General features: G+C 48.3%; 1 protein-coding gene across 1 annotated transcript in view; it reads left to right on the forward strand.

Moving 5' to 3' along the window:
- The window catches only part of WDR62 (WD repeat domain 62), a 2,486,568-nt gene that overhangs the window by 689,337 nt on the left and 1,771,487 nt on the right, over positions 1-25,744 (forward strand). The gene's annotated exons all lie outside the window — the stretch shown is intronic.

Consider the following 25,744-nt stretch of genomic DNA (forward strand, 5'->3'; position numbering starts at 1 on the left):
AGGAACGGAAATGAGAGGAGGCACATGGGGCGGGGGAACAGAGAGTAGTAAGAGATCAGAAGATCGGAGCGAGTGGGAAGGAGTGTAGAATGAAAGGAGAGATATGGGGAGCAAGATCGTGAAGAGATTTAGAGACAAGACAGAGGAAGTGAAATTTAAGTTGGGAGTGAAAGGAGAGCCAGCCAAGGTAAGAAAGCGAATAGGAGATGGAGTCGTGAGGAGAGAGACGACAGAGGGTACGGATGGCAGAGTGCGAAAGGGATTTGAGGGGGGCAAGATGGGAAGCAGGGAGTCCAAAGAGGAGAGAAGAACAGTAGAAAAGACGAGAGAAGATGAGGGAGGATATTAAAGGTTTAATGGCATGGGAGGTGAAAGAAGAGCGGACTTTACGAATGTTGAAAAGGTGGCAGCAACATGCGCGAGAGGTAAGAGAAATATGGTGGGTAAAGGAGAGGGAGGAGTCGAAGTAAATACCTAGATTACGAGCATGGGCAGAAAAGGGAAGATTAGAGGGGGGGAAGAATAAAAGGAGGGGGAGAGGAAGGGAGAAGATTGTTGGAGGGGAAGAATAAGACTTCAGTCTTATCTGTGAGAGAAAGTGGGATGACATCCAGTTTTTAATGGCAGTAAGACAGGAAGAGATTAAGGTGGAGGGCAGGAGTGAAGGAAGAGCAGCAAAGGAAAAGCTGGGCGTCCTCTGCATAGAAATGGTGAGAAATTCCAAAGGAAGAGATAATAGGGGTGAGAAGGGAGGTGTAAAGTGAGAATAGGAAAGGGCCAAGAACAGAGCCTTAGGGGTACACCGTAGTCCAAGGGAAAAGTAGAGGAGGTACTACCGCCCCAGGAGACAGCAAAAGAGCGGTAGGAAAGGTTAGAGGAGAGCCAGTTGAGGACAGAACCTTTGAAACCAAAAGACAAAAGTGTTGAGAAGTAAGGGGTGATCAACGGTATCCAAGGCAGCAGAAAGGTCTAGGAGGATGAGGACTGAGGATTGCTTAGAGTAGCGAGCAGTGAGGAGGGAGTTGAGAAAATGAGAGAGCGGTCTCAGAAGAGTGTTTAGGGCGTAAGCCAGATTGAGAGGGGGGAAGGAGAGAAAGGTTAAAGACAAAAGCAGAGAGCTGAGAATAGACTAAGCGTTTGAGTAATTTAGAGAGGAATGGAAGAAGTGAGATTGGACGGAAATTGGATGCAAGATGGGTAGGAGGTTAGCAGAAGGTTTCTTCAGAATAGGGATGATAGTATCGTTCTTGAAGGCGGAAGGGAAGGTAGCAGAGGAGAGACAGATATTGAAGAAGGAGGTTAAGTAAGGAATGTGAAGAGGGTAAATCTTTGGAATAAGGAGGGTGGGGAGTGGATCAGAAGGGGCAGCAGTAGGATGAGATTTGTACAAGAGGAGGGAAACATCAGAAGGAGTGACCGGAGAGAAGTCAGACATACAAGCTGAAGGGGAGTGGGTGGAAGGGGGGAGGGGAATAAGAAGGGGAGGAATTAATGTTTTGGCGAAGAGAAAGAATTTTGGAAGAGAGGAAGTCAGCGAAGTCAGAAGGAGAGAGGGGAGACGTAGCTGAGGGGTCAGGAGTGGGTGGGGAGAGAAGACGAGAAAGGGTTTGAAAGATGCGGCGAGGATGAGAGGCTTGGGAGTGGAGAAGGTTAAAATAGGAGGAATGTTTAGCCGAGCTGAGGCAGGAGTCAAATAGAGAGTGGTAAGAGAAATAGGAGGTTTGGTTAGATAAAGAGGGGAATTTGAGCCAGCGACGCTCAAGGTGGCGGAGAAGGAGACGCATGGACAGGAGGTGAGGGAAAAGCCAAGGTTGAGAAGAGAGGGAGGACAGGGAGGATACGCCTTCATTAGCCGTGAGAGAAGAGAAATCGGAGAGAGGGGGAAGAGAGGCAGAGCAAGTGTCGAGAAAGAGAGAAGGGATAAAGTTAGAGATCTCGTCGAGAAAAGGATGTGGGGGAGGGTGACGGAGTGGGTGGATGGAGAGGAGGAGAAAGGGAGAAGGAGTAAAGCCTGATCAGAGAGATAGTTTGGTAAAGTAGAGACGGGGAGGAGGAGTACGTGGATTTAAAGATAAGATCAAGAGTGGAGCCAGAAGAGTGAGTAGGAGGAGAAGGGAGAGGAGGTAGGAGTCGAGGATGGAAAGAAGAGGGGAAGGATCAGGGGGAGGGGAGTGGGGAGGTGAAGGTTGAAGTCGCCAAGTACAGTGAGGGGAGAGGGGTAGGGGGAGATAAAAGAGAAGGGGTGGTCAAGGTCATCATAAAAGGAGGAAAGAGGGCCAGGAGGTCTGTAGATAATTAGAAAAGAAGTAGGGTGAGAAATAAAGGATTTGTAAAGGTATTCAAAGGAAGGGAAGGTAGGATGAGGCAATGAGGAGGTAGAAGAAAGGTATTTGGAAGAGGAGACGAATGCCGCTGCCAGGACCAGAAGAACGAGAGACATAGGAGGAGGAGGAAGTGGTGAGAGGGGCAGGAACAGTAGAGTTTTGAAGGGGAAATACATTGATGAATTGTGATTCCACCTCTACGCTTGGAGGGAAAAGATGGGTGTCTTATCTCTTGGATTGGGACATACAAATTGCAGAGATAGGTTACAATGAAATTAACTTCACTTGGTAAAGAGGTTCACATTCTTCAGATATAGACTATTTTTGTGCATCTACTAAGTTAGTCAGATGTTTTCATCCCTTGACAACGAGTAACCCTGGTCTAGGTGATCACATGATAATCAATCTGAATGTGAATTTAGACTTTGGTATACATGACATTGCACCAGTACGAACGCTCGTAGAATTTGATCGTCGAGCCTGGTCTCTGCATTGGAATACAAAACTATGTCGACAGTTGACACTAATGGTTAGAAAAGCAACTATGAGCGAAGGTGATGTAATCTCCTATAACACAGACATCCAGCTAGTGGAGGAACGCAACTGTTATCAAATCTCTGCTCAGAAATGTTGTAAAAAAAATAAGACAAATGCTCAACGTCATACTGCTACAAATAACAGTTAAAAATGTGAAAAGCAGGGGGGCGCTGTGGGACGCCGACAAGCATGGCCGCCTAGCTGTGTAGCTGCGCCGAACATTAATACCCTTCAGATCCCATCCTGCTGAACGAGACTCACTGCAAACAAAAGCTATCCAGATTCGGTTAGCTGAAGCTTCGGTGCATCCGGGACTGTCTTCACATCCCATATTGAGCCCAAAACTCCCGAGATGCACAGTAATTGCAGGTCTCCCCTAAGCGCCCGGTGACGCGAACGCAGCCCGTGGTCCCCATCCCATCCCCTACCCGCAGCACTGCAACAGCCAGGCACAGAGCCAGCAGATGACTCCCGCCGGCCCATACACTTATCAGCAGGGATGGCCTGCCGTTTTGGGGTGACGAAGACCTGCTTCACGGAAGACAGGGGGTGGCAGAAACCTGGCTCACTCCCGTGGTCATTGACAAAACACGGGTCCCCCTCCCCGACACCCGCCTTGTGTGCTGTGTGCGAGCGGCATGGGCGTCTGGGTCGAGAGGCACCCTGCGAGTGAGGCCGGTGCTTCGTTGCGAAGGTACGTGCAGCGGGACCCCCTCTGGGCCAAGCTGAGGGGAGGGACCATAACCAGACAAGGCGGCTCGCGGGCCAGCGGTGATATATACGACCTGCAAACACTCTCCTGAGGCGGGCGCGGACCCGACCCTCTGTTACCATAACTCATGGTGCAACACCAAGCGGCTGCCTGCATCACCACAGACAACCTATAACAACGCTGAACCACACACTGGCCACGAGCACTAGCCCAAAATAATACACAAACCCCACTACATGCCGTGGAGGAGGTTCCAGACGTTGAACTGCAAGACATCATAAACTGGTTTGCAGCTTACACCCCAAACATTCGGGCACTGACGGGGAAGCGTCCTCCAAGTACTGCAGCTGAGCGCTAGTCACCAGATGGTGCACAGCTCTATAATCCAAGACCCTGAAGCACTATACTGCTGCTCCCTGGTACGAGAGGCCTCACCACCCTACGAATCCAGTGAGCACAGCAGTGCATTAGAGGGTGGAGGACACTGACCCCCTGTCCTCAGCGGCTACTACCTTGATGGCAAGCCTCGGGCCCGCCATACTTTCAATCCCCCACTGGGTTTACAACTGACCTGATCCAACCAGCAGTACAGCAGACCACAGTACATTACGAAGCAAACTGAGCCCAAACCCATCAAAACTCAGCCAACGGGTGCATACCAGAGATCCGGTCTCGTCCATATAGAAATGCCTAGGGGCAATAAGAGCAGCACAAAGGGCCCCATAGACGCCTTCACAAACATGGAATCAAGGGCGGAGGAAACAGTTCCGCAGACGACCGCCAACGATCAACCCCTCAACGGCAACACTCCAGACCCATACATGACAGCACAACAGGCCCGATTCGCAGCAGTAAATAAGAAACTAGACGAAATAGGTAGCACCATATCCTCGATTAAATCCGACCTGCAGCAAGTGAACACCAGGATGTCAGAAGCGGAAACCGGGATAGCGGAACTGGAAGACATTTGTTAAGCATGGCACATATATAGAAGACATCAGAAAGAACCTAAAGATGGTCCAGATGAAATGCGAAGATTTGGAGTCCATCGCGCTGAAACATCAGGGTGGTCGGTCTGACAGAGAAGCCCCTTAACGTCCCGATGGAAATCATTCTGGAAGAAGTGATCCGTACAGTGCTCCCTGATGCGCAATTCTCCCAGCAATTTCTAATCGAAAGAGCCCACAGGTCCCTCTCCCCCCTTCCCAAACCAGGGGCCCCGCCTCGGACCGTAATCACCCACTTACTCAACTACCTGCATAGGGACCTGATCCTGAGACTGTCTAGAGAGAAAGGGACCCTGTCATATGAATCTACAAGAATGCACATATACCCCGATTTTTCCAGCGGAGTACAATTAGCCCGGCGATCATTTGATCAGGTAAAGAGAGCGCTCGGGGCCTGTGCTATACCATACGCCATGCTATTCCCGGCTAGGCTCCGCCTGCAGTGTGCTGGTAAATCTTAATTCTTTGACACTCCTGAAAAGGCTATGGGCTACATCAAACAAAATATCCCGTTGCCCCCGGACAAAAACGCCCAATCAAACGGCTCCAACACTTGAAGAAGCATGAGAACCCGAAGAGAAGTTCAAGATTAACGCAGTCTCAGTTCAACCACAATACGGCGCTACGCCCTCCGGGGTGATTTGTTTGTCACAGGAAAATGGTGGCCTCACAGAGCCACCCACCATTACAAATGTTGACATTGTTTCAAAGGGTTACACTGTCCAGTTGGGGGGATGGTGAGGTGGGGGGGCGGCTTAAGTGCCAGTTGCCTAGTTTGGAACCGAAAAAGCAAGCACAACAGACTCGATGTAAGGCGCCCAGGTTATCAGCCTAACTCTAGGCACAGTTTGGTTAAGGGAAATTGGTTAAAAGTAAAGAAGAAAACTAAATACAACCGAACACAAGCTGAAAGAGCTGGAAACGGCATATGCACTGAGCAAAGACGAAATCCATCTCTGAGAACTATCAGAACAACTCACACACTTCAAGTTACTAGCCGAACGCAAACTCTTATATGTCCCAACCCGTGAGAGCCAGGAAATACGGCAAAGGGAACAAAGCTAGCCGAACCATGGCCAACCTTATTAGCGCGGAACAGGGAATGAGGCACATAACAAGTATAATTGACCCAGACGGGACAATACGGACTAAGCCTGAAGAGATTAACGGCATATTCCGGGACTTCTACAACAAACTTTATGCCAACATGGACGAGGCATCCCCTGAGGAACTGCAGGAATATATGAACTCGTTCCCCCTGCCCAAGTTGGACAAGAAAGACAAAGCTGACCTTGATCTCCCCTTAACTCCAGAAGAAATAGAGCAAGCCATCATGGACCTACAAGCAGACAAGACCCCAGGCTCCGACGGTATTCCAGTTGAGCTGTACAAAACCTTCAAGGCAGAGCTTGTCCCGAAGTTACTAGAGGTATGGGAAGAAGCACTGACAAAAGGATCAATGCCAAATACAATGAGAGAAGCAATCATCCTGTTTCTCCTTAAACCACAAAAACCGCCTCGAGATCCTGCATCCTATCGACCTCTATCATTAATAAACTCCAACGCTAAAATATAAGCTAAGGCAATTGCTTACCGTCTAATAAAATACATTAATAAATTAGTCCACCCGGACCAATTGGGGTTCATCCCCACCAGATCCACCGCACTGAACCTCAGGTGGTTTTTCTCTATTTCCTCACAAATAGACCCGAAAGCCCAAACAGTAGTGGTCATCCGGGATGCGGATAAAGCATTTGATTCCGTGTCCTGGAGGTACATGTACGCCATATTGGGCAAAATGGGATTTGGTCCGATATTCACTAGATACTTTTGAGTCCTATACACCGACCTGAGGGCAATCGTTAGGACTAATATCTCCTTATCGGCAAGCTTTACACTTGCAAGAGGTACCAGAGAGGGATGCCCGCTATCCCCCCTCATTTTTGCACTAACTATAGAGGGCATGGCAGCAAAATTAAGGCACGAACATGCATGGAGGGGCATTCGCATTAGGGGGCCCCCCAATTCATCTCATTATATGCAGACTACACTATGCTATACCTCAGAAACCCTCAAATTCATCTACTGCCAGTGATAAGTGAGAGACAGACCTTAACCTAATGCTCTGGGTACCGGATCAACCAAACAAAATCCGAGATAATACCACTCACACCCTCTACAGTACAATCCCCGGCCACTACACAATTTAAATGGTCACCCACCTCTGCCCGATACTTAGGAATCATATTATCCACAAACAGACCTTAATGGCTAATAACTATGACCCATATCTGGAACTCCTAGAACATAAACTCAGAGTGTGGGATAAACTCCCGATATCACTGTATGGGCGAATAGCACTACTGAAAATGGTGATCGTACCAAAATTATTATACCTATTCTGTAACATCCTGATATGGCCCGGCAAATAGTTTTTTCAAAAAATGGCAACGCGTTTTGTATGGGGCAGGGGAACAGTAAGACTCCAATGGCCCAAGATGTGCAAACAATACGAAACCGGAGGTCTAGCCGCTCCAGACTTTCTACTATACTTCCAGTCAGCCCAAGCACACTTTGCAAAGTACTGGGCGGCCACCGCGGAATCATACGCGCACATACAAGTTGAAAAGTTCTGAGCTGCCCCGCTAAACCTAAGGGCAATGCCATACGCTAAAGCTACAAGAGACAGGGGAGACCTAGATTCGGTAGGTTTGACAGTACGAGCCTGGTCCCGACTGTTTGAAAGGGTAGGATGTCGAAATCCATTCTGGTCCTAAGTCCCGCTGTGGCACTACCCAGACCTCAAACCCACTCTAGACACTGCCCTGCAGAGACGATGGGACCCGGGGAAAGAAATGCGGGTGGGAGACCTATACCCGGAAGGGGAGTTTGCATCCCTGGGAGTTGTACAAGCAAAAGTAGGAACTGGGCTCACAACATCGCTACAATACCACAGGTTGAAGGCAGCATGTAAAAAGAAGTGGCCCTCCTTCCCGGAAGTCCCCCCCCACACACCAATTCTTAACTGAAATCATGACTCTGGAGGGCTTCATAGGAAGCGTCTCCACACTCTACAAGGCCACCCAATGACACACTCCCTCTAAAAACATGATGAAAGCCAAATGGGAAAAAGACCTTGGAGTCCCAATAGAGGAAGCCCAATGGGCAAGATACTGCCAATACACTAAATCAGTCTCGATATGCGCAAACTTTAGACTGATCAAGTTTAAGATACTGAATCACTTGCATATTACACCTAGCAAGATTGCTAAATTTGACCCCTCACTGAAGCCGGAATTCCCCAAATTTCAGACCCCGGCGGCAAACTCCTTTCACATGTATTGGGACTGCCCCTTGATCAAACAATTCTGGACAGAAGTGGGCGAAACGGTCAGTAATATCATTGGCCTCCAGATCTCAGCAACCCCCTTGAAGTACCTGTTGGGATATATAGGTAAGGTCTCAATCAAAACACAACAGTTCTTTGCGGTCACGGGAATGGTCGCCAATAGGAACATCCTTCGAGCCTTGAAAGCTAGAACACCCCCACACACCAAGCAGGGTTGAGGGATCTCATATATGTACAGGAAACTGAAGAGACATATATCAGGAATATCACCGCCGTCTGCCGGCCTAAGGACATATGGGCTCCCCTACGGAACTATCGGAGGGCCACCACAGACGTATCCGACAATGAATCACTCGACTCTGAACTCGACCCGAATGGAACATTACCACAATAAAGAAGGCTACCAATCCTGAGAATGAAGTTTAAGCCCACCCGTCCCACTAAACCCAGACTGATACTCACCAGAGGAGTTGCTCCCCCCAGGATTTAAGAACACCATGTATTTCACAACGTGTGTAATGCATTTGTGATGCGTTTGTCAGTCTTAAATAAAGATGTTAAAAATACAAATTTGAAAAACAAAGATCTGAGGGCTCTTAGAGCTCTGGCACTAACCTCCTCCCAATTCATGTAAAAATGGGTAAACGCCTAATCTAATTCTAAGATGGGAGCAGGCTACGACATCAAATAATAATAATAATACAGTCCTAATGAGGTCTAGTCAAATAAAAAGGGCCTACACAAAAAAAAGTATTGCCAAGTGTTAGGGAGAATTCTCATCTATGGCTAAGTTCCCTCACCTAGTGAGTCCCCCAGCAGCTTTGCTGGACGTCTGGAGTTTATTTTTTTCCACTTGGTAAGAGTGAGGGCTTTTCCCCCCTCTTACCTGTGTTTTGCTATGTGTTTCTACCTGTTTTTGTGATTGTGGACTCTGAAGTACACCACTTCAGTTGCTCTCTTCTTTGTGTGTCACACAGCACCTTCAGTGCCGTGGCACAGGGTTGTCTTTGAGACTTCCCTCGACTCCATTTCTGAGGTGACTACCGTCCCCCAGAAAAGGGTAAAGTTACCATTAACTTTACTTAGTCAATCTACTACAGATCCAGTACACCCCATCTTCCATGGAGTACTGGAAAGGGTTAATTTGTATCCCTTTTTATCTGTACCTCCTAGAGCATTGTTTCGCTCTTTTAACATTTAGACTTGGCTGGTGGCAGTGGTATCTACCCTAACTTTTGTACCGCGATTATATTAGATAAACGTGGTACTGTTCTTGGCTATTATATTAGCCTCTAGCATAAACCCGCTTGACCAAATCGTCTTAATTTTGGCTCAGGTTGGGTTTATTCGCCATTTCTTTTTGTTAAAGTCCTTCTTGTGTCTGTCTTTGCGTGGCAAATTAGGTTTGCCTTCTTTGTTCACTGTCTTTTGGCGGGCTTCTGCTCAAAAGCCCGCCTCAAGGCGCCTGGGTGACTAGGTGTGCTGAATGTGAGGGAGGGGTGTAGTCACCCCCTGCACAGGGGTATACTAGGAAACCCAAGTCGCACTTTGTCATGATTGGCCAGGGTAGTTGTCCGGGCTGGACAACCCTCCTGCTGGGTGATTGACAGCCATGCTGTGTGAATGGGGGTTTACGCATAAAAGGCAGGTCTCTTGGGCTAGAAGTCAGAGAGTCACCACTGGAACTACAAGGAACCGAAGAGAAATGGAGAGAACGACGGCTGCTGCAACTACCCCATCCCGGTGAAGCCCTGCTGCAGTCCTGAGCGATCTTCCCTTCAACGACTCAGAGAAGATCCAGTCCGGAGTCTTCTTCCCTTGAGCTTGGTGGGGATAACCAGCTCATCTTCCACAGCAAGAGGATCCTCTTCCTTGGTCGAAATCGCTGCAAGCTGCTGTAGTGGTCCGGATAGCCACCTGAAGAGCCTCTCCTGTTTTTAAGGAGCACACCTTTTATTCCTCGTCGCTGCTGCCGGCTTCATCCCTGTGTGGTGCAGACCCCCTTCAGACGACGTCCTTCACAACGAAGCTCCAGGAATCGTGGGTCTGCGGGAAACCAACAGGAACAACTGCCACGGCACCAGCTGCACCATTGGAACAAGGTACTGTGTTCTACTTAAGGAAACTGGGTGAATCCCTTTTCTTCATTTCCAAGGCTTGCCCTTGTCTTCCCTCCTTATAACTTTTGCTTCCGAACATTGACAATATCGAAGTACTTTTGGCTACGTTGAATCGTGAACTGTCTGACTGTGTGATCTTCGGCAACAGGCCTCGGTGTCTTTCGACCCTGGCTCCGGCCCTTTGACTTTTGTCTGAGTGTTTCTTGATTCTGCCTGCCTAACCAAAATATTGCCTCTGATTTTTCCCTCCAAGTCCCTCTGGGTATCTCAGGTGCTAAGTGTGTTTTTTCCCCGGTAGCATTTCAAGTCACGGATACGCGTTTATTTAGTAGACCGAACTGTCAAAAAGTGATTGCAATCGTATTCGCGGTAACGTGTTTTGTTCATGACACCGGTTCATTCAACACAGGGTACTTACCTTGAGACCTACTGTACAAAGTGATTTGGTTAGTTGTAGTATATTTAACGTGTGTTTTTTATTTGAGTTTAATAGAAGTGTTGTGTTTATAACGAATGGTTTAAAAATAAATGTACTTATATTTTTTTACCTGAAACCTTGAGTCAGTGTTTGCTTGAGTCACAGTAATTGTGGTACCTTTGTGTAATCTCTGCTACTGCTCATATACTCTTGAGATAAGCCTGGCTTCTCCGCCACTGCTACCACTCTGACATAGTAGTACAGGCTTATACCAAAGGTAAAACTTGTATTGCCACCTGTAGTCTTAATTGTGTGTAGTGGTCCCTAAGGGCACTCCACAGGATTCTGCCTAACACCAATCCTTACCCCTATGCAACAAAAAAGTGTGGAATACTTTTCACAAGAAAAGAAAGAAGTATTCACAAAATATTAAGTCGGGATGTTATGGTTGGGGTCTCGCTTACCCACGTTTTTAGCACAGGACAAGGCAGGACTCTTACAGTTCCTTTTCTCCATATCAGGGCCTACTGTGCCCAAGCCTCTCCTCATGCAAAGTCTCTTGCTTCAGAGGGCCAGATATGCCAAAAACAACAAAACAAACGGTTCCTTCTGGTAACCTTCACGTCGGGTGATTACTCTTCACCCTAGGATGCCCTTCAGCCGGGCTTGGATCCTTCTTTCAGGGTTAGCCTCTCAAAGCACTTGCCAATTTAAACTGGGGCTTCCGAAGGGCGATCACGTCTCGCTTGGTCACTGTTATTCTATGGCAAGTGCATGCTTTACAATATCACAGTTTGCACAGCATTCCCCCTCAGCCGCGCGCAAACGCCAGTTTCACAATTCCCTCAGTCGAGTTCAAACTTTCTATATCTCATTAGAAAGCGGGCTTCCCGTCCCCTAGCTTTCTCTTGTCATCCCTCAGTCGGGTTCACATTTGCCACAGTTCACATTTCAACAGTCATTATAGGCCCCTTATTTTCTTCCCTTTACCAAAGTACGGGTCTCAGCCCCCAGTCAGGCTTTCCCCCAAACCCCTAGTCAGGCTTTGTGAAGCCCCAGTCAGGTTTTCTGTAAAGTGCCCAGCCAGGCTTCGCACAGTTCATTCATCACAATGTTCTAGGGTGTGTTAGGGTTCATCCCAATTCGCAGGCATTCCTCAGTCGGGTTGACATTTGCCTTCCCAACGTGTCTAAGACTTTCGACTGTACAAGGTGTTTGGTTTGACCCTCGTGTGACCACCTTGACACATCATGCCGGCCTCCCATAAGGCCTCTTGGTATTTGTTGTTTCTCCTGGTTAGGTAGAGGGGGCAAAAGCCAGAGACCGTTGAATGAGCGCCCACGTGGCGCCAGACCACTCTATCTCTAGTGCCAGTTTCTCTCACAAAAGTTGACAAGGTCTCCCTCTACCAGGCTTGGACCCCTCCCACAAAGTTCACAGGGGTCTCCCTCTGCCGGGCTCGGGCCCTTCTCACAAAGTTCATAATCTTCAAAAATGTTTTCTACTCCCAGTCCCAGAATGCACTTGTGATAATTTTGCTCCCACTTCAGAGCTCCCCAAAACAGCATTCCATGTTTTGGGTGCTGTAGGGGCCACACGGGGGATGTTTCAATTAGGTCAGGGTCTTACCTCCTACCCCTCATATACCCAGTTTCCCGTGTCTGGCCCCAGGAGAGGTGTTCTGCTATAGGTACCGCAAGGCAACCCCAGCTCCCTCCTCCACACTGCAGTTGCCTCTCAAATAGCAGGGACAGTTTTTCCAGGTCTTCCATGGCTTCTGCAGCTCACTAGGGCTTTCTTTCTCTCCGGCAGCTTCCAGCATCCGCTACTTGCTCCCAGTGTGTTTTCCTGCTCCGCCTTTTATGCTGCCTGGGAGAGATAAGTGGAGTCAGGTGCGAGTAGTTAAAAAGGGAGGCCCGACTGAGTCTGGCCTCATTAATGTGACAGTCTGCTGTAGAAAGGGTAGAGTCTGTGGTTCCCTGTTGGTAATCTTCATCCTCCCAATTGCTCTCCTCCTCGCTTCAGTGAAAAGAACAGAGGGGAGGAATTATGGGGATTGTAGTTTTCACCAGTAAGTTTAGGAACATCTGGAAAAATTATGTCGAGAAAGGGGGGTAGTCTTCGCTCAGTGAGTTGCCAATGAGAAAGTGTCTGTGTCAGGAATCGGGGGGTTTACTCCCTAAATAAACCTACCTGGTAGGATGGGGAAAAGGGGTTATAGGGTAGGGGGTACCGCGTCTCGCGCTTCGGTGTCCCACTTCCACTCCCCGAGGACCCCTCATCCAGGTTATCCTCCCGCACTTGTATGGGGAGGATAGCTTAGGGGCAACATGCCCGCCTTGGAAGCAAGATGACACGGAGCACCAAATGTTCGATCCCCGGGTCCGCGCTTAGAAACCTTAAGGTATTAAGCGCGTTATAAATAACCTATCATATATTACCACCAGGAACAAGATCCAATAGTGATGGCTGTGTCCTGGCTACCTGGACAACAGATCCCCGGGGACTAACAGGTTAGAGACCTTCAGGTTTCTCAAAGGTACCTCCAGCGATCTCAGCCACTCTGTTAAATCTGCAGTGTTATCCTTCTGACGGGAGTGGCCCGAGCCGGATCCTGGAATATTAGTGATTGGTAGTGAACTTGGGGCCCTTGATGTATAGCATGTCATGCAGTGGATGGGATGCAGAGTAATTCTTACACCAAATAATCAAACCACCTCAGGAAGATGGCAAAGTGCAATTTTACTGTTTTATTATCAATTGTCTAAAACGGGGAGTTACGATGGACATCAACAGACGTCGCACAGCATTCTCGTGAAGTATTTCATAAACACATTTATAGCAAACATTTGTCATACGTGACGTCATACTGCATGGCAAATAACCTCCGAGGGGGTTGTGGTTGGCTCAAGGGCAACATTTAAGTATACTTTATATACGGGGTTGGGTTGTGATTGAGTACCTATGATCAGGTGGACAACTCATGCCCACCCCTAGTCCAAGTCATCTGCAATAGTTATTAGAAACACAGTACATCATTGGCTCTTGAACTATAAGGCCCTTCGTTATATGGCCCTCTACAATTGGTTGGCACGCTCGTGCCATCTGTGTAACAGTCGGTTCATTTAGCAGCACGTAAGCTCATACCCTGGTGCTGGCAGGTGGGCATGACTTTACCTCCCAACCCAATTAGACCAACATCTCATCACTCATGCCTTCTGCCATGAAGATTGTCCTTGAACTTGGCCTTGCAAAGTATCCTCATCGCTGGGAATATAAGGGAGAACGGGCACACGCTTATCATAATTCTGGAACGGCATGCCCAACTCTATTTTCATCCTGGGCTTACGTGACAGGAGACCGCAATTCTGCCCATTTTGCAGCATTTAATTGTCTTGAATTAATAAAACTTGGCGCTTATGGTGTTCTTTCTTGCACCTTGCTAGGGATAATTACGTTTCTCACATTCTCTGCCTTCAAGAATAGATAACCAGTCTTGGCTGCCTCCAATCTTGACACCAGGCCAGGCAGCCTTTCACGATTCTTCCATGCTGCCAGCTAATTCTCTGCTGTGACACAGCTTTCAGCCCTTTTCTTCATGGGTTTGAACTTAATAAAATTGTGACACTGATGTCCAGCTTCTATATAATGGCGGCTTCGCCTGCAGTATATTCACTACTTATAGCCAGCTTCTATCATCACTTAATCTACTTGCGTTGCTGCATCTGTACAGTTATAGAACTACTTGCATTTTCTGCAGTGCTCTTTACACATGCAATCTTCTTTCCGCATATGCACCTTTACTCGATTCCATATTCCGTCGTCAGTTCTATAAGATCCATACATTCTCTTCAGCCAGGCTTCTCTGTGCATCACACTTGTCTTTCGTGATGTCATCAGCTTCTCTTTTTCTCATTTTCATATTCCTTCAGGGATCTCTTCCAAGAGCTTGTCATCTCTTCGAGGATACTCGTGTACGATGAAAAAGCATGGTGTCCTGGCCAGCAGTATCTCCTTTCTGCCTGACAAGATTAATATTTGGTGAAACAGGCCCTATACGTATCATTCTAGGCCCCCATCTTTGACTTGCCTCTGGATACCTCTTATCCTAATGTTATTTCGGCAGAAACTTTTCAAGGTCTTCATGTTTCGCAGGTATCGTTCGCACAGGGATTCCATGATTTCCATTTTTTTGGGCATCTCGAACAGCTTGAAGCCCTGCTCGCACGCTATATTTTTCAGCTTTTCGACTCTGCTGCTGGATCTTTGCATCTCTTTCTGCATTGATTAAACGTTCTTTGTGATCCCCACCACATTGTTCTGCGGCTCTTGCTTTGGTATGTGCTTGCCCGATACGTGTTTACCCGTATGTGAATGAAAGAAGCTTTCTTCCTAAAATGTATCTTTTCACTGCCAGTACCACCAGTTCTGAGTCTGATTTGACTGATTGCTGTGCTGTTTGTACCTCGCGTGCCTTCTTGTAACATCTTGGAAATTAATCTCGACATTGCTTATTACAAAATAACCGTGCTTCCACTAGTAAGAACAATCAAAATCAATTTGGGCTACTGCTGAAAACATTTCTAGATTTGTTTTTAGAAAACCTTTGTGATGGCATGTAGATTCGATTTTGCTAACTGCATTTGATTTAGCCCAGATTTATTGCATAATTGTGTGCTGCATTCTGCTTATTTACATCGGGGCAAGCATTTATCGCTCAACGTGCACTGCTGAGTCCTAGTTACACGCTGATACGCTGTAAACGGATCGTGCAGTAGTCCCTGGGAACTTCATTTCCCAGCACTCCATAGGGTTCTTAAGACCCTCGGCAGCGCATCAGCGGATTTTAATAGGAGCTGGTTTGCATCCGTGAGTCCGGCACCTATCCTGTATTCTACGGTAAGGCTTTTGTCCTTCCCTCTCTTTGTAGCCTGTAGTAGGTTGTTTCCCACCCCTCTAACTAGGGTGCTGACCACCATGGCTCATTACACCGCCTTGTTTGACTTGTTTGGTGCGACCCGCATCGCATACACTCCTATTCCAGATTGTTTTGCTAATAAATGTGAGAACATTCTGGCACTGTATATGTACAGTGACTTTGGCCCCTGTGCCATCTTCTGCTGCAGGGATATATAATCCGAGCGCAGGGACAGCCTGTGGCGGTACCCAAGCTGCACTGGGCCTGGCCGCTAATATAGCCATACCTACATCATTTGGCCACCCACTTAGTGCCACTAGCGCTGACCAACACCACACTATACCGGCGCCCCACGAGGGCAATCTCACTCAATTATTGCCTATAACTGAGGCTGCGAATCACACCACCAGTTCACCCTTCCTGGCACCCATGATATTGCCCAAAAAACCATCGCCACCTGTAGTCATTGTGGTGAAAAAGGCGAGATCTCCCATCACTGGCACCTACCTGCTCCACCACGCCTCATCTTAAAATGGATCTCTTGAACACTCGCTCCCTTGTTAAACATGGGGTTGAGGTTGATGACTATCAACAATTCAGATAGTGAAATAATCGGCAATGCAGAGACCTGTCTGAACAACTCCACAAACATGGCAGCCTCCATTTCTGACCCTCAGACTTTTTTTTTTTTTTTTTTAACATCTTTTGGGTCGACAGCACTGACCAAAGCGTGGGGTGGGGGGGGAGAGAATCGCACTTGTAATGCAAAATTGTGTGCAGTACCCTTTGGGAGACTACAGCAACCTTGTCCTCCTGGCAATAGGGAACCCAACCGTTGATATAAGTCTGTACTACACAGGTTGGTAGTGTGGCTGAGCAGCCAGGCTCATCTCAAGAGGGGTCAATGTGAGCTCTAAGGTTGTAACAGAGTTTCACAGTTAGTTATTAAAATAAACAATAATGCTCAAGGTTTCTTGATTAAACAATTATTAATTTAACAGTCACTTATATAAGCCTTCTTCAGAAGGGAGAAAAACATGTAACACTTCAAAACACACTCCATTTCTCTAAATCAGATGATACCCATTGTGGATGGCACACACACTTCCTGCACAGCAGGTGACTTAAATAGCTAGGACACTGTGGACATTAATTTATCACTGGTACATTTAGAGCAATACTGAGTTTGGTGCAAAATATTAGATTGGGGAATAAAACAAAGGGTAACAATTAATAAACTGGTAAGTATTTTTTAAACCCTTCAATGCAAAGTAAATTAACCCTTTCCTGGAGGAAAGGCAAACACACAGAGGTAAGAAGAGTCTCTCATGGAGCCAGGACAGTCAATGTTAGTTGAACAAGATCTAGGGGAGCTGAAGATCTTCCTGTAGGTATGTAAAAGTCTTGCACAATGTTTTTAGAAATGTTTGTAGAAATAAGATTCACTTGAAGGGCCACAAGCTGGGAGGGTTGTTAGTGGCAAAGCTGCAAGCAACTCTGCAAGGGCAACCACGACAAGTCTTAACTGAGCACAACAAGAGGTTAGTCCTCTTAGGTTTACAGTACCTTTGGTTAGAAGAAATGCTTCCAGCTGGTTTCTGTTCCTGTGTGGCTCTGCAGATCCTGTTGTTCCTGTGCCTCAGTCGTGGGGACAAGAGGGGGGACTTCTGGGGACTCCTGCAACACAATGGGAAGGTCGGCAGCAGCAAAGGTCCAACTTCTATTGAGCTGCACTTCGCGGTTTGAGCTCCTCATGTCTCAGGAAATAGCACCACGGCGGACTCTCGCATACCACTCTAGACTTTCCTCGCAACTGGGGTCCAGCACTCTGTTTTGGCTCAGGTTTGGTTAGTCCTACTTCCTGGGAGTCCCAAGGATCTTCCTGGAGCTCGGGTCCGACTTAAAAGCGATGCACTCGATAAGTGTTCCTCTCCCTGGCACTTCGGTTCCAGTAGCAGCTGCAGTACAGGTACAGCCAGCTCTGAGAGGATGTCCAGACGAGTTCACTTTGGGGTTGATTGGTCCCACCAACCCAAGTGGAGAAGTCGTCCTTGCAGGGCTTCTCTAGTTGAGGCGAATTTGGAGCTTCAGCAGAGCAGCAGGGCTTTCCCCTGGGCAAACAAACGGTCCAGGATTTGCAGCAGGCGTCTCTTCCAAGTTCTTAGGATTCCTTCGTCCAGTGGTAGACTCTGCCTTCCAAGCCAAAAAGCCTTGCCTTTTATGCAGGTTTCTCCCATTCATTCCAGCCTAACTGTCAATCACATAGCAGGGTGGCTGTTCTCCAAGGACAGCCCTCAGCCAATCACCCTTGGATGCATTCTTGTAACCAAGGAGACTAAGCAAAGGGAGTTTCGGGCACCTCCGCCACTTCCTGCCCCTGCCAGACCCGCTGGAGCCAGAGGCGGGCTTCACTTGTGAATCCTGCCAAAGGCAAAACGAACAAAGTGACCAAACAAGGTTTGCGCGCAAGGTAAATCTCAAGAAGGACCTTTCCAGCAAGAAATGGCGAAAAAACACGACCAGGGCCACTTTGACAGAATGGGCACCCATGGGTCACTTGCTGCAGCTCTGAACGCAGCCCGTAGTAAAAAGTAAACCACTGCCACCAGCCATTAATTGTAGAAAGGGTCTTCCATCTTGCCGTGTAGTTGCTTCTCTCTTACCCCCACTATCCTGATTTTGTTCCTTCTAGAGCACCCTTCAAGGTCCTCGTTTCGCGCATTGGCCGTTTTCATTTGTGCTTCAAGAGTCGACACCCTGGTAGTTAGGTTTGTTACTCAGTTGTCGAGATTGGATATGTGTTGCTCCGCTTCGTCTAGGCGCTCACTGTGGTTGTCGAGCCGGTGTTGGACCTGATCTACTTTGGACAAGAGGTCATCTAGTTTGCTGTCTAGGTTGGTGATTCCGGTTTTCAGCTGCAGGAGAAGTGATCTAATATCTAGTGGTTGGGGGTTACTATCTTATTGGCCAGACGCCTGTGACGGGTATTCAGGTTCACCGTTGTGTCTAGGTGTTTTAGCTGAGGTGCCGGCTTCAAAGTTCAATTTACGTTGAGATTTGTCAGACTTCCCCCATCGTGGGATTATTTTAGCAGTGTTGCTGGTTGCTCTATTGGGGCGTTTGGATGGCGGGCCCGGGCGTTGGTGCAGGGTGCTGGTTTTGGTGGTCTGTGTTTGTTGGGGACTTTACGGCCCTGGGGGAGTTTGAGTTGCTCTATTGCCTGGTGGAGTGGAGGTGGTTCACTCTTGTCCCTCAGTTTTCAGTAGGTTGCTCGGTAGCTGGGGTGTTGTCAACCCGTTTGTTTTCTAGTGTCTCCAAATTGCATGGGAGCTGTTGTTCCGTTTTAACTTGCTGAAGGCTGGCTGGTACAGGAGTGTATTATGATGTCTTATAAAAACTGGATAATCTCGTGCTGGCTGTGGTATGTTCAGGTTGTTTTCATTGGGGTCTTTTTGCAGCAAAGCTTAGGTCCCTTTGTCAGGGGGGTGGTGAGCTGTGTGCTGGGGTTTGCCGGGGAGGACCAGTCTCTCAGTTTGGGTGATCAGTAGATCTTGCGCTTGGACAGAGGGAAGTTATGCCATTAGTCTTTCCCTGTGTGCACGCTGCTATTTCTGGCCCCCACTGCGTGCGCTGTACCTGAAAGCTCTGTGCGGTCCCTTCATGGGTCTGCTGTTAGTTCCGCCTGTGTCTTGCGTAGTCGAGCGCCTCCGGCTGCCGGGTGTCGCCATGGTCCTGAGGTGATGTAGAGCGCTGCACTTAGAGGATTAATCCGGGCCCTCCGTGGGTCCACTGCTCGCTTCGCCTGGGCTCCGTGTGATCTCGTGTTCTCAGCCGTTCGGTGCTGCTGTGGTGCTGGGGTGTTGAGGCAGGTCTAAAGCGGAGCGTAAGGGGGCAGCGGCCCAGTCTGTGTTCCAACGACCACCCCTCCGCTGGGAGCCCCGGCGAGTGCGCCGCACCGGGTCTCGGAGGGGGAGTCGCAGGGCCGCCCTGCCCGCTCTCCTTCGTCTTGAGGGCTGCTGGGTTCAGAAGGGCCTCCGGGGTGCGGGCTTGCGGGGCCAGGCTGGAGTGAGTGTTGCGCTTGAGGGCAGGCCGCCCTGTCCGGAGTCGGCCTCGTTGTTGCTAGAGGCAAGGCGGGGGTGCGACCGCGGCTCTGACAGTCGACGAGGACCTCCCCAGCCCTCTGCCGCACCAGGGTTTAATGAGGCGATGTATCTGCTGCCGGGGCTCTGCCGTCGGGCCGAGGAGGGCAAACGAGCGTCTGCGGGCCTCCGGGATCACGCTGCCGCCCAAGGGCGCTGGAGTACGCTGATCAGGATTTAGGTGGTGCGGGGCTCCGAATTCGGCCGACCCTCGACAGTGTTCCTTCGCAGCTCACTCACGACGTTATCAGATGGCGTGCTGGGATGTTAATCCACCGGAAAAATCAGGGTTAATAAGGATTTTTTAAGGCCGCGCGGGAGCTCACAGGGGAGCGGCCATCTTGTTCGGGTCTCTAGCGCCCTCCCATTGTAGAAAGGGTAACAAAAAAGCTACATGAGAAACTAGACATAGGGAATACTAAGTAACCCCTCCGGTACCCTGTGGTAAAATAGTCTGTGCTGGGTCTAGAAAGTTACAAAATGTAAGTAAAGTCAATTTCACTTCACTGCTTTGGAAACAGTAGTTTCACCAAGAGAAGGTATTTAAACCTTCGGGAAATCTAGTAGACTTCCCTGTGTCACTGCACTGAAGGTGCTTTGTGTCACAATGTAAAGATGATGCCTATGGAGTTTGTCAGACTCCAAAGTCAAAAGAAACAGAGTTCAATTTAAAACAAAAATGCATGAGAGAGTGGGGAAAAAGATCGATCTCTCTCCAGGTTAGAAATTAAAAGTCCTAAAGTGCAGCAAAAAGAGCTGGGGGTCTCTAAGGTCAAAGGGAATTAGCACATTTCTGAGAATTCTCCCTAACAGCACTCCTCATGAGGAAACATCTTGACTGCCATACAGTTGCTCACCTAGACATTGAAGGTTGCGAGAGTCTGTTAGTGAAAATTTAAACAAGCCATAATACTTCTGTGGCAATTCTGATCTACAGAGCCCTCCCTCCCCTGCCGAAGGATATGTCTTTGTTTGAGGAGCAGTTTCTTGCCTTCATTAATAGCATCACCAAACCCATGTCTACCATTGTTATTCTTGGTGATTTTAAATATTAGCTGAGGACAAAAAACATAAACTCTCCAAATCGCTCTGTGCAGCCCTGAATACCATTCACTACACCCAGTGGATTGCTGAACCTATCCACAAGGATGGTCACACCATCAATTGGGTTCTTACACATGTAATAAAGGTGCTTGACCCGTCCTGTTCACCCTGTCCCTGGTCTGACCATCTACTAATTTGTTTTTCAATCTGTCTACCGGAGGCTCCTGCAAAACTGGATATGACATACAGAAACTTTGAAAAAAAATCCTGTAACTTTAGGAATGTTTCGGCATCCAAATTCATTGAACTTTTTAAACCAAAACTTCTGCGCACCCTGTTTCATTTACAGATGTTACCACTCTGGTAGCCCACATGTAAATGGTTATTGATGAAGTCATAGTGGTGCTTGATTAAACACGAGACACAAACGCCTGGTTCAATGAAACCGTGTTAAAATCTAGGTCCTATAATAGAACCTGCGAAAGAGAATGGCTTAAAAGACAGACCCCTTACTAAATACAAAACTTCAGTGAATAATTACAAAAAAGTGATTATCGAAAGAAAAATCTATGTATTCGAACACCAGAATCTGTAATGAAAAGTCAAGATCTTGTGAATGCTTTCAAATATTGAAGTGGAAGGGAAAAGTAACATTACTCATAATATCGATCAATACTCCACCTGGTGCCAATCAATCCTAGAGGAATTTTCCAATAAGATCATGGGACATCAAAATATCATCCAGATGATAAAACACTATGTATCGCAAAATTGTGCCTCTTGACAACCCTCCTACTGTTGCAATGATCCCAGAGTTTGAGTTTAAGCAGTGCTCAGAGACAGATCTTGAGCATTGTGACTAGACTCAAACCAATGCCTTGCAGGGGACACATATGTCCTGCTAGTTTCTAAAGGAATCTGTCTTCTTAATCCTTGGATTACCAGGATGGTCAATCTGCCATTTGCAGAAGATATGGTGTCGTCCTCCCTTTAGGAGGTCTGGATAACCCCCCTTCTTAAAAAGAGCTTACTTGACTAGTTGCTAGATAAAAACTATCGACCGATTACAAATATTACCTTTCTATTGAAGATACTGGACAAGGTTGCGTATCTCCAACTTCAGGAATTCCTGGAGAAAAACAACATCCTGGTATGCCGTCTGGCTTTCGAGCTTGACATCGGATATGACAGCTTTTATTAGATCTTACATCCACTCTGGCTAGTATTGTGGACGATGGCCACCCAGCCCTGTAGATGCTCCTGGACCGTCTGCGGCCTTTGACCTTGGCAACCACTCTGTTCTTTTTTTCGATAGGTTGAGGAATCTGGCGGGATGCTCCAAGGGGGCAACTGACTTGGTGTCATCATTCCTCGACCCGCGGGTATCAAGAGTGGCAGTGGACAATGCTCAATCCTGTCCAGACATCCTTAATGCTGGAGTACCACAGGGTTCCTGTATCTCCCGGTCATTATTTAACATATATGTTAGACCACTGCTAGATTTACCTGGGTGACCATTATACGAACTGCGCAGACGATACCCAGGTGGTCTTCAAACACTCAGGGAACTACACACAAGATTCAGAGGCACTCACTGTAGTCTATGAAGCAATTCAGTCCTGGATGATCTCAAACTCACTCGCTGTTAATGACAATAAGACAGAACTTCTCATCATGGCTACTGGCTTTAGCTTAAACAAACTTGATGTTTTCTACCAGAAGTTTACTATTGCTGATAGTCTCTGTCTACCAGCATCAAAACACTAGGTGTTTATGTGGATGCAGAGTTAAACATGAAAACCCATGTATTCCACACTAGGGCCTCATGAGGGTACGTGGTCAAACTACTTAACCAAATCAGGCCTTACTCTTAACATTGAAAATAGATCCACACTTGCCTCAGCTCTTGTGTACTCGAGGCTCGATTACTGTAGCAGTCTCCTGTCGGGGACTACTAAATCCAACATAAAGTCCCTACAGCTTGCTCAGAACAGCGCAGTTCGCGCAATTTTTACTCTTGAAGGAAACAGGATCACGTTTCCGATGCCAGAAAAGAACTGCACTGGTTATCCGTGGTGCATAGGATTTCACATAAAATCCTATTGTAGGCCAATAAATGCTGGCCCTCCACCGCCCTGGCCTACCTGATGCAACGGTTGGTACCCAACCACCCTGCCCGCTCTCTCGGTTTTTGTGATCACTAGAAATTCAAGCAATCTAGTTTTAAGCTGTCCAAATTTGGTGGATGTAGTTTTACCTGTCTGGACATCCAGATTGTGGAATGCTCTACCAAACGCAATGAGAACCAGCAACTCCTTGACCAGCTTTAATAAAGCAGTTAAAACACACCCCTTTTGCAAAAAAGTGGCTGATCTACTGTACCCTCCCCTCCAGTCTTTGTACCACGACTCTGTTTGTAGCTGTTGTCTTGTGCACCCTGAGGCCTTTGGCGCTTCATAAGAAATAAAATAAATACATTTCCGCCAGTAGTTCTCGCATGTCTGCTTTTGTTGCTGCTGTCCCTCCTGTTGTGTTTCGCGTATGTGGCTCATGTACCTGCACCAGCGTTGCACTCCATTTTGTTTTCTTCTGGACTTGTCCTTGCTTCATTGGGCGGACATTCCACCCCCACCCCTCCCAGAATGCTTCACTTGCTTGGCATCGTGGGTCACCCGTGAACCTCCAAGGGGAGCGGAATGCTGTGGCCCAGGGCCCAGCCATCCACCCAACCACGTGGAGCAGATCCAGGGCACACCACAGCAAGGCCCACTCCCCCTGACCCCCCTCTCCCACCCCCCCGAGCCCCCCACCCACCTTCACCTCTGGAACTGGCCACCATCAGCCTTAGTGCTTTCCACTGGACACCTCAGGCCCCCTTCTCTATATCTACACCCCTGACTGCTGGTCGTTTCCTCATGGCACTGGGTCCACCTCTCCGGCCCCTAGAAGCTCACCTGCTGGGAGATGGGCCCTGTGGGCCCTCCATCTCCCACCAGCAGCAACCCCAGGCTAGGCGTTCCCAGCTCGGGTCTGTCCGTGCCCAGATTTCCTTTGCTAGGCCTGCGGAATTCTCCTCAGGGCCTTGCTGCGTTGGGGGTATTTCAAGCAGCCACGTCGGTCCTTATTGGGAGCCGGCTTCCCCCATGGAGGGTGTGCTTATTCCTCAACAGTCCTCACGCCACCACTGCCAGAAGGGGCCAGGCATCTGCAGCTCAGTGCCCATGGTTCCTGGAGGAGATTGTTTTGCACAGACACCTCCAAGGCAAGCGGGCCTTTATGCCTCGGTCAAAGGGGTGTCATGGCCACTGGGCAAGGACCCATGTTTTCATCACCTACAGGGTACAAATGGACCTAGTTCTGGCCCCTCTGGCACCAGGCGCATAGAAAAGTGTGCTTTGCACACTTTGTGCCCAAGGCACGTGCACCGTGGCCATAGAGGATCACTGGGGAGCATGTGCAAGAACCTCTGGGAGTGGCAAGGTGGAGCCACAGGGCGGGGCCAAAGGGAGGGGCCGGGTCCAGCCTATTTAAGGCCAACCCGCCCACATACTGGCACTTCGTGTTAGTCTACTTTTTGCAGCGTAACGCTTACCGCCGTCCTTACCTCTTTCCTGCTCTTCACCTCGTCGTGCATTTTACCCGACTCCAGCTACTCCATCGCTGAAGGCGCATCTTACCTGATTCCAGCTGCACCATCGCTGAAAGCGCACCTTACCTGTCTCCAGCTGCACCATCGCTGCACACGCATCTCGCCTATCTCCTGCACTTCATAGTCTGCAGCGTATCGCATCTTACCTCACTCCCATCGGAGTTGGAGCTATTCTTCACTTGATCCGGACGTCCAGCTATGCGGGAGCTTATCTTCCATTCTTCATCTTCACGGAACCTCCATCCTGCAGCCGCGGACCGGCCTTCGAACAGCCAGTCTCCGCCTGACGCCGCCAGACTTCTCCTGCAAGAGAAAAGAACACAACAAGTTAGGAGTCATATAAATAACTAACACTCGGCCGCGCCATACCTGAGCCTAGCGTTCTACCCTACAAGCGAACTTATCTAATTCAAAGGCTTCACCATCCTCTGGGGAATGAGTGGACTTGCTCCAAACACTGCAACTCCGGGCAGCCATCTTCACACGTATAGAGGAGAGAAAAGACATTGCAAGAATTACGAACTATAATCACGGCAAAAGACATTGCATGAATTACGAACTACAGTCACAGCAAAAGACATTATAATTAACAAACAATAATCATTGCTAAAAGACTCACCTTAGCGGTTGGTCGCAGCCGGTTTGGATCACCACTTCCATGGACCAGTGAAGCAACTAGGTCCACTCCAAGCGCCCCTGCTACAAGAAGCAGGACGGAGAGCCCAGCATAAAAAGAAAGAGGTGAGCTCGCATGGGCAAACGTTTGCGCACTTTGTTCTGGCACGAAAGGTTACAGGGGAATCACGAATCCACCACACCATTCTCATTGCCTCTCATCTTCTCTCAGGGGCAAAATCAGCATCCAGAGCAGTTGATTCTACAGCAGCTGGTGGAGAGATTCGATCCAGGGGAGCCAAGTCGAGGGAGGGCTCCAACCGTGCCCCAACGTCCCCGCAGAGACCAGGTGAGCGTAATGGGTCCGAGGTGGCTCTGTCAGCGGCGGGCCGAGATTTCCATCAGCCTGTTTTACTTCCATTCTAGGCCGAGTGCCGCCCTCTCCAGAAGCCTATGTACTTGTGCGGCCTCCCAGCAATGCCGGCTCACCACTCCAAGTGCCCAGCCAGAGCATCTTTGTAAAAGTACATTAATACTTGATCAACATGCTCTAGTTTACAAAGTCTGAGATTCCACTTCCAACAGAATTATTAATCAAGAGGAATTAATGAAAACATTTTTTTAACTATGTCCATTTTATTTGAATATTTGTTCTGCGCTGGCCCTACCCAGAGGACCTTGGAGCGCCTTACTAGGTTCAAAGGTTAAAAAGGAGGGAGGCGAAACATAATTTACAGTGTTCCGGATAGAATAGAAAGATTAGGATAGACAAGTCGTAGCGGGGAAGGTGGAGAGGGGGGTATCGGTACCCCTTCAATGGAGGAATAAAACAAATTAATAACATAAATAAGTTATACTGTTTTATGTTGTATTGATTTTGCTAAATATGTGGCCTCCCAACTGTTTTTATGC

The sequence above is a fragment of the Ambystoma mexicanum genome, chromosome 2p (assembly GCF_040938575.1).
Source record: "Ambystoma mexicanum isolate Mex_15411 chromosome 2p, UKY_AmexF1_1, whole genome shotgun sequence".
Lineage (NCBI taxonomy): Eukaryota > Metazoa > Chordata > Amphibia > Caudata > Ambystomatidae > Ambystoma > Ambystoma mexicanum.